Source organism: Rhinoraja longicauda, chromosome 20, assembly GCF_053455715.1.
Source record: "Rhinoraja longicauda isolate Sanriku21f chromosome 20, sRhiLon1.1, whole genome shotgun sequence".
Classification (NCBI taxonomy): domain Eukaryota; kingdom Metazoa; phylum Chordata; class Chondrichthyes; order Rajiformes; family Arhynchobatidae; genus Rhinoraja; species Rhinoraja longicauda.
The window spans coordinates 24,627,602-24,637,734 of NC_135972.1; the positions used below are offsets into that span (position 1 = coordinate 24,627,602).

Below are 10,133 nucleotides of genomic sequence, written 5' to 3' on the forward strand. Positions count from 1 at the left end.
GGTGAGGGACAGTAGTAGGGTGCAATTTCCAAATGTGTTGGTTTTTCAGTGCAATTTCCCGAAAATTGACACAATCTACCTAAAAGATCATTGAATTTTCAACACGTGGCTTTCAAATGCACCTTGAGTTTCCATAATCTTATGCGTTATTTATTTGCCGATACCTAGGGATACATTCACTGCTTTGGGTGTGATTGTTGAATGAGGCACAAGTTGTGCTTAAAATTATGCCAGTTTGGAGAACTTTTCTTTCCTCAACTTTCTATTTAAACTTATTTGTATATTATCAAATGAAAATTGAAAAATGAAAAAAATTCCATATCTCCAGTTAAAATGCTTTTACCCCTAATTATCACTGTATTTACAGTTCTTTTCAGGCATTTAGATACTCTCAGATTTCTAACTTAAAAAAACATTCTAAATACTATATGCCAATGCAAATAGCAAATAATTCAATGTCTTAATGCAATCTCCAGTAGTTTAAAATTAAGTTATTTACTGTTGACACCATGTTTAAAACAACTACTTTCTTCCAATACCTCTGCTTAAATTTTGTAAATCTGACTACACAAATTGACCACTCTTATATTTGACGAGGAATATTATTTAAACTAAAATGTATTTTTAATTCCATCTATTCCTAATTAGGAAAGCTAACCGCACAGTGGCACAGGGCAGCACAGTGGTGCAGCTAGTAGAGCTGCTGCCTCACAGCATCAGAAACTCAGGATCAATCCTGACCTTGGGTCATGTCTGTGTGGAGTTTGCACCCACTCCCTGGGACTGTATGGATTTCCTTTGGGTGCTTCGGTTTCCTCCAAAATCTCAAAGACATGCGGGTTTGGTGGTTAATCTACCTCTGTAAATTGTTCTTAGGGTGAGAAAATGGGATAACATGGGACTAGTGTGATGGGGTGATTGATGATTGATGTGAACTTGGTGGGCCAATGGGACCTGTTTCCATGCTCTGTCACTAAACTCTAATATGTTACTGGTTCATGGAAGATTTTTAATTTGACAATACACAAATTGGGTTAAGTAGATAGTTAAGGGAAGAAATGTTCTCTGAACTGGCATCATTTTAAGCACATGTGCCTCAATCAACAATTACACCCAAAGCAGAGAATATGTTCCCAGCTATTGGTTGGCAGATGATACAACTAAATTAATTGTGTCCAACTAGCTTGCATACTTGACCACTTTAACTATGAATAAAAGTGAGATCCATACTTTTTAAACAATTGATTCCAAAATAACCATATTTTCAATTGCCTAGTCCTTCCTAAATCACTCTATTTATGGCTGCATATTTATTTAATACATTCCCTCAGTTTACCTTTATGACTAAGTTTTTATCATCCATTGAAGGGCCAAAAGGGGCCACAAAATTGCTTTGGAGAATTGGATTAAAGAAAATCCTAAAGTTTTTTATACTTATATAAAAACCAAGAGGGTAACCAGAGAGAAGGTAGGACCACTCAAGGATATACAAGGGAATTGTACTTGGAGTCTGGGGATGCAGGCAAGTTAATAAACAAATACTTTGCCTTTGTTTTCATCTAGAAGGACATGGAGGGCAATGAGATGAGTGTGAAGGGCAGTTTGAGATTAAGAAGGAGATGTTGGGGCTCTTGAAGAGCATTAAGGTGGATAAATCCTAAGGATCTGATGGGATTTATTGCAGATTATTGAGAGGAAAGCAAGGCAATTGCGGGAGTCTTGTTGAAGATCGTTGTGTCTCCACCAAAGGCGAGATCCCAGAGCACTGGAGTGAAGCTAATGTTGTTCCTTTATTTTAAAGGGAAATAGACAGATTCCAGGGAATTATGGGCCAATGAGCCTCACATCAGTGGTAGGAAAGCTATTGGAGGGGATTCGTCGGGATAGGATTTATTCCCATTTGGAAGAGAATTGGTTAATTAGAGGCACTCAGCATGACATTGAACATGACAGGTCATGTCTTAGTAATATGATCACAACACAAATAGATAGAGTGGTAAAAAAGGCACATAGTATGCTTGCTTTCATAGGTCAGGACAATGAGTATAAGATTCAGGAAGTCATGGTGCAGCTTCATAGAACCTTGGTTAGGTCACATTTGGAGTATTGTGTGCAGTACTGGTCACCAAATTACAGGAAGGATGTGGAGGCTTTGGAAAGGATGCAGAGAAGGTTTACCAAAATGATGCCTGGATTACGGGGTATTAGCTAAAGGGAAAAGTTGGGTAGACCTTGATTGTTTTCTCTGGAGTGCCTGATGTTGCGGGTAGACCTGATAGAAGTATTTAAAAATTATGAAAGGCATAGATAGAGTAGACAGTCAGCATGTTTTACCCAGGATGGAAAAATCAAATACGAGAGGACATAGCTTAAAGGTGAGAGGGGCAATGTTTTAAGGAGATGCCGCAGGTGGTAGCTGAGGCAGATATGATGGTGGCATTTAAGACATTTTTGGATAGGCATATGGATATGCAGGGAATGTAGGGATATGGATTATGTGCAAGTAGATAGAGATGGTTTGTAGGAAGGATCTGTAGATTCTGGTTTACATCGAAGATAGACACAAAATGCTGGATCAATTCAGAGGGTCAGGCAGCATCTCTGGAGAAAAGGAATAGGGTGTTGTTTCAATACCCTCAAGTATGGCACAATCCTGATTTCTAAATAAACTTTATTGACCATTTTGCAGGCATTTGGGAAACATTCCCAACAGATTTGTTCCAGATGTCATTCTGAGCATGACCATTAATATCATTCTTAGACATAGTAAACACAAAAATAAATATTTATAGGCTTTGGAGATGGAGCAAAGGAATAGGATGATTGGATTGGTCTTTCTAAGAGTTGGCATGGTCATGAGGATTAAATGGCTTCTTTTAGTGCTGCACAATTTTTTAGATAATATCCAGAAGCAACTATGTATCCATTGTCATAATATTAATCTGGTCTATCCTTCAATATTAGTTTAAATATAGTATTTTCCTTTGCAACAGTTCAATGAGAATGGCATTATCAACACACGCATTCCTTTTGTCTTTGCAAGGCCCATCTAACCATGTTCCCTTCTGTCAATTTAAAATATTGGAGTTTAATAGAAATTAGCTTCATATTCATTGATAGCACAGGAGGCCACCAGTCAAAATCAAATAAAATAAATCTCACTTTCTAACTTTTGATCTACCATCTAGTTTATGTCTCTTTAAGTGGTTACCTAGATAAATTTTACCAAGAAAGGTCAAGGTCTCTGAGTCCACCACTTATGGACCATAAGTTTCAGACACCCCAATTTTGATAACTTTTCCCACTTTTACTCTTCCTCCTAATCCTACCAAAGCATGCTCTATGCCCCTGCCCCCCCAACCATGCACATTCCCATTAGTTATAGTGTAAGAAGGAACTGCAGATGCTGGTTTAAACCGACGATAGACACAAAAAGCTGGAGTAACTCTACGGGACAGGCAGCATCTCTGGAGAGAAGCAATGTGTGACGTTTTGGGTCGAGACCCTTCTTCTGACTGGTTAGGGATAAGGGAAATGAGAGATATAGGTAGTGATGTGGAGAGGTAAGGAACAATGAATGAAAGATATGCAAAAAAGTAACGATGATAAAGGAAACAAGCCATTGTTAGCTGTTTGCAGGGTGAAAATGAGAAGCTAGTGTAACTTGGGTGGGGGAGGGATAGAGAGAGAGGGAATGCCGGAGCTACCTGAAGTGAGAGAAATCAATATTCATATTACTGGGCTGTAAGCTGCCCAAGCGAAATATGAGATGCTGTTCCTCCAATTTGCATTTAGCCTCACTCTGGCAATGAAGGAGACCATTCCTTCTCTCTAGAGATGTTGCCTGTCCCGCTGAGTTACTCCAGTTTTTTGTTGCTATCTTCAGTTTAAACCAGCATCTGCAGTTCCTTCTTACACACTAGGACAGAAAGGTCTGTGTAGGAACGGGAAGGAAAATTAAAGTGTCCAGCAACCGGGAGATTCAGGCAGGCTGAGCAAAGGTGTTCCGCGAAAAGATCGCCCGGTCTGCGTTTGGTCTCGCCAATGAATAAGAGTCCACATCTTGAACAACGGATACAGTAGATGAGGTTGGAAGAGGTGCAAGTGAACCTCTGCCTAACCTGAAAGGACCGTCGTGGTCCCTGGACAGAGTCGAGGGAAGAGGTATAGCGACAGGTGTTGCATCTTCTGCGGTTGCAGGGGAGGGTACCTGGGGAGGGGGTGGTTTGGTTGGGAAGGGATGAGTTAACCAGGGAGTTGCAGAGGGAACGGTCTCTGCGGAAGGCAGAAAGGGGTGGAAATGAGAAAATGTGGCTAATGGTGGGATCCCGTTGGAGGTGGCGGAAATTTCGGAGGATTATGTGTTGTATGCGATGGCTGATGGGGTGGAAGGTAAGGACTAGGGGGACTTATCCAATTAGAAGTAACTAACCTACAAACACCACCGACCCTTTTTCTCTGGATGTGCATCCATTTCTCCCTTTTCACCTATATTCTTTCCTCTAGCTTCACAGTTTGCACTTCTTCTATTCTTAACACCTTATCTCACACTTTGTGCCTTTTCATGTCTGGACTTTGTCCAATCATTTGCCAATCTATCACTTGCCAGTCTTTGTCACGTTGCACCTCTCTCTGTTCCCCCCTCCCCAAAAACACACACACAGGCACAATAATGAGCCTGAAAAAGGATCCCAACCTGAATCATTGCCTATCCATATTATCTAGAGATGCTGCATGACCCACTGCATGAGTTATTCCAGCACCTAGTGTCTTTTTTCGAACCCAGCATCTGCAGTTCCTTATGCCTCAATCCTTTGTTCCCAAAACAACACCGATCCTGTCAGTCTCCCCTCAGCCACATTTCCACCTTAATATCTACAAATATTAAATATCTGCAAAATTGAAAAATTGCACAGATACATGGCTAAATGCGTAGGTTTAGCTGCAAAAAAAAAATTCATAACAATTAATGGTTGCAGATAATCAACAACGAATGTAGGAAGTCTTTAGATTTCCCACGATGGTTCCTGGCATTATTGTCAACTTTACAGAAGTTTTTCAAAGCACACTATAAAAGTCTAAGACGCTTTAACAGCATATTCCTAAAAGCACAAAATCTCATTATTTTTAATAATAAGAAAAAACATTTTTTTTTTGGAACTCCCCGTCGGGGAATTGAACCCCGGTCTCCCGCGTGACAGGCGGGGATACTAACCACTATACTAACGAGGAAGCTACAATGAAACCACGGCCACATGCACTTAAGACTTTGCATACATAATAAAATGGCTACATTTGTGATATGTAAAGATTCACTATCCTTTACAACTGTACCTCTGGTTGTGAAATCGTCTTTCGTGTATTTTAGTGCACTCAATATTACCCACTCTCAGATATTTATTTTGCCTTGGGGCGGGCTGTGAGATTAAAGTAAGTGCTGGGTATGAATGAACCTTTGCTTTTGTTGAACCATCAGCAATAAACTCCACGAGACATTGATTAATTATCAGAAAAACAAGACAAACAATTTAAGCAGCAATTACTATTGTAATTGTAGATTCTATGTTTTAAGATTAGCCATATAATTAAATTGTATTTTTGCTATTTACAGCTTTAAAATAATTAAATTATCTTATAATAAATGTGCTCGTAGAATATTGAGGTTCAGATAGCATTGTAGATTAATCCCTACAATCGTAATAGTGTGAGGATTTAACTTTGATACTGGACAACTCGACCGGTACCCACTCCTGAAAATACCCACACTAGTGCTCCTCTCCCACCATCCAAGTCTCTGAAACACTTGCTGTCACGAAAGACTAACACACCAGTGACCTGAGTATGCTGCCTGCCCCACGATCTCCCCTCCCTTGCTTTTCAAGTCAAGTCAAGTCTATTTGTCACATGCACATACAAGATGTGCAGTGAAATGAAAGTGGCAATGCCTGCGGATTGTGCACAAAAAAGAATTACAGTTACAGCATATAAATAAAGTTAATACAGAGAAGACAAAATTTTGTCCCTGGAGTTATGAGAGTTAACAGTCCTGATGGCCAGTGGGAAGAAACTCCGTCTCATCCTCTCCGTTTTCACAGCGTGACAGCGGAGGCGTTTGCCTGACCGTAGCATCTGGAACAGTCCGTTGCTGGGGTGGCAGGGGTCCCTCATAATCTTGCTTGCTCTGGATCTGCACCTCCTGATGTATAGGTCCTGCAGGGGGGCGAGTGTAGTTCCCATGGTGCGTTCTGCCGAACGCACTACTCTCTGCAGGGCCATCCTGTCCAGGGCAGAGCTGTTCCCAAACCAGACTGTGATGTTGCCGGACAGGATGCTCTCTACAGCCCCAGAGTAGAAGCAATGAAGGATCCTCAGAGACACTCTGAATTTCCTCAGCTGTCTAAGGACCCTAGTCTATACGTTTTGTTTATCCCTTCCACACAGTTACTGATTCGAACCTCTGCTTTTACCCCTAAGTTTTTTTAATTTTTCTATAGCCAATATTCTATCATATAACAAATTCGATTTCTGGGGATTATTTGCAACACTTTTGCAAGCTGCCCCTAGTTTTCTGGTCTAGCAATTATTTTACCTTGCATGATATTAAGATTTCCCCTTTAGATCTGGCAGGACCTTGCCATTCCCCAATCTAGAACTGCATTCCCCCCACGGTAAATATTGAGGGTAAAGAAGATTAAGATGCTGCGATCCACAATGACTTGGTAGCTATTCAACAAGTCAGGTAGCAACTTTGGAGGACCAGAGTTAACATTTCAGTTGATGACCTTTCGTCCAAACTGGAAACGTAAGAAAATAGTCAAATTGGAATATATTTCAGTACATACTTTTCGACAAACCTGCTGGAGGTTTATTTTGAGGATGTAACTGATAGGACAAATAAAAAAATGAGTGAATGTGGTGCACTTGGATTTACAGAAAACCTTGATGAAGTCTCACTAGAAAATTAATGTGCAAAAGTAAAGTGTTGATATAGATTTTAAATTAGTTCTGAAAGAAAACATAGAGAGTATGAATTATTGGGTCATTTTAAAGATAGCGGGTGATAATTAGTGGGGTGATACAGGGATCAGTGTCTGGCCCAAAGCTTAACTTTGTACGTTAATTACTTGGATGAGGGAACTGGATATATTTCGAACTCCCAGAATAGTTTTAAAACACTGCTAAAGTCATGGAGTCAGGATAGATAAGTTTCTTGATGCAAATGATATTAAAAGGTCTAGGAAAACATGGGAATGTGTAACTGAGAGAGATAATCAGTCTTATTCATATTGAGTAGCAGAGCAGGCTTGAAGAGCTGAATGAATCACTCCTGCTCCTAATTTACAAGAGGATGTTTAAATGTTCAATATGGTTTTCAAAATACTGAATTTCAAAAGGAATTCAGATGCTGATTGAAAAACACCCAAATTAAATTGAGCACTAGTGATGACGGCGAGCACTGTTCCAGATGTCAACTTCTCTACATTGGCGAGACCAAACGCAGGCTCGGCGCCAAACAGTCCTTCCAGGTGAGGCAGAGGTTCACCTGCACCTCCTCCAACCTCATCTATTGTATCCGCTGTTCCAGATGTCAACTTCTCTACATCGTCGAGACCAAACGCAGGCTCGGTGCCAAACAGTCCTTCCAGGTGAGGCAGGGATTCACCTGCACCTCCTCCAACCTCATCTATTGTATCCGCTGTTCCAGATGTCAACTTCTCTACATCGGCGAGATCAAACGCAGGCTGGCCAATAATTTTGCTCAACACCTTCGCTCAGTCTGCCTTAATGAACCTGATCTCCCGGTGGCTGAGCACTTGAATTCCCCCTCCCACTCCCAGTCTGACCTTTCTGTCATGGGCCTCCTCCAAGGTCATAGTGAGGCCCACCGCAAATTGGAGGAACAGCACCTCATATTTCGCTTGGGCAGCTTACAGCCCAGCAGTATGAACATTGACTTCTCTAACTTTAAATAGCTCCTCTGTCCCTCCCTTCCCCTCCCCCTTCCCAGTTCTCCCACTGTCTTCCAGTCTCTACCTATATCCTTTCTTTGTCCCGTCCCCCCTGACATCAGTCGGAAGAAGGGTCTCGACCCGAAACGTCACACATTCCTTCTCTCCAGAGATGCTGCCTGACCTGCTGAGTTACTCCAGCATTTTGTGATACCTTCGATTTGTACCAGCATCTGTAGTTATTTTCCTACACGTAATATTTGCAGTCACGCACAGACTATGTGTGTGTGATTTCCTCCGTGACCTCTATTTATGTATATGCATGTATTTTAAATATTATGTATTTGGCTAAAGCTCATAAAAAGGGCTTACAAACATAAGAAAATACTAAAACAAATACTCTCCCTGGCACAAATACTCTCACCACACATAATCAAGAATAGACTTAGTAATCTTGCAGGCAATTTTATTTTCAATTGGAGGATTTTATCTGCAACACCAGTACTGTAGAAATGCCACCATTAGGCCATATTGGTTGAATGACAGTTGAGGAACAATTCTACACTTTGGGCATTATGTGCTCCACCTTCACAATGAAAGCAAGATGTGCAGTCAAATTGTTTGATAGTGGATATATCCCAAGGATCTAAACCTCAACACCCTAGAGTTTTGAATAGTAGTTAAGGAGATAGTGGATGCTCAGGTTATCATTTCCAAAATTGTGCTGATTCTGGAACTGTTCTTGCAAATCGCAGAACAGCAAATGTGACTTCCTTATTTGCAAGAGGGAGAGAGTAAACAAGGAACTACTGATCAGATAGGCTAACATTAGTAGGAGGAAAAATGCTGGAATGTACAAAGAAGTATATAATTATAGAAAAATTACAAAACAACATACGACTGAGTAGAAGCAGCATGAATTTATGAAAAGGAAATCATATTTCATAATTTATTGGTTCTTTGTGTAATTAGTGAAATAGGTACGGTGTAACCAGTGAATGTGCGGTAAAGTGGTGTATTTAAATTTTAGAACATTTTCAACCAAAATCAGAGTACAAGGAATTAAGTGTAATTTACAAACATAGATTGAGGATTGGTCCACAGACAGAAAGCAAATAATGAGTAAACAGGTTTTTCCAGGGATGGCAGGCTGTGACTAGAGGGGAAGTTAAGGTATTGGTGTTTAGACCCCAGTTATTCACAATCTGTATCAATGACTTGATTGATGGGACCACATGTTATGTTTTCAGCACAAACTCAGGTGGTAGCCTGAGTTGGAGAAAGAGGTAAAGATGTTTCAAGGGAATATGGACAAGCTAAATAGATGGGTGAGATGGAATATAATATGGTAAGATGTGAAACACAGATATGAAAAATGTGAAGGAAGGAACTGCAGATGCTGGTTTAAACCGAAGATAGACACAAAATGCTGGAGTAACTCAGCGGGACAGGCAGCATCTCTGGATCATCAGCCGGAGATGCTACCCTAATGAAAAATGTGAGGTCATCCACTTTGGCTACTTTAGGTCATATACAATAAACAAAACAATTATACAATGATAAATAGTATACAACTGTGTATTAGTGCACTTTTAAAATTAACATGAAGATTATTATACAAATTAAATACTCACTTGCACACTAAAAGACCTATTATTTCATAGCGTTCTTTCTGATTTGATGAAATTTTCTAATAATATATGGGCAGTTTGCTTTTAGCAGTTATAAGTAATACAAATTTGTGTTCAAAATAGCTCTTTTGCACTAATTAGTGGCATTGTTGACTGCATCACCTCACCACCCTGCACCACTGCCTCCCTAACACCCCTTTAGGAAGTGAATCGGTTCATTTTTCTTACAATGTAGGTGAAAGGGGAAAATGAAAATAGCCCATCTGTCACTAACGCTAATTTTCATTGTCTGGCAGAGATCCAGAATCTCACTACAACCCCCAACAAAAGTAAAGGGATCTTTAACATTGGGTGAATAACAACCTGGCTGAGAAATTAGTTCTCCATACTAGCAATCAGTGGCCTACTCTCTCTGTAAATAGTCTCTCAGACTTGTGCAGATGGCGACGCTGCACCTGGGGACCAAAGCAATCAAGGCGGCAGAATTTAAGCAGCTGTGTTTAATTTAAATAAGAGTGAGCAAGATGGATTTGAGCTCTGGTATGCTTTGTGC

The 10,133-nt window shown here is 40.4% G+C and overlaps 1 non-coding gene across 1 annotated transcript; it reads right to left on the reverse strand.

Annotated features, from left to right (window-relative positions):
• Positions 1-5,160: 5,160 nt before the first annotated feature.
• Positions 5,161-5,232, reverse strand: trnad-guc (transfer RNA aspartic acid (anticodon GUC)). Its single transcript has one exon. It is a non-coding gene; the product is annotated as a tRNA-Asp (tRNA).
• Between the last annotated feature and the right edge of the window lie 4,901 nt (positions 5,233-10,133).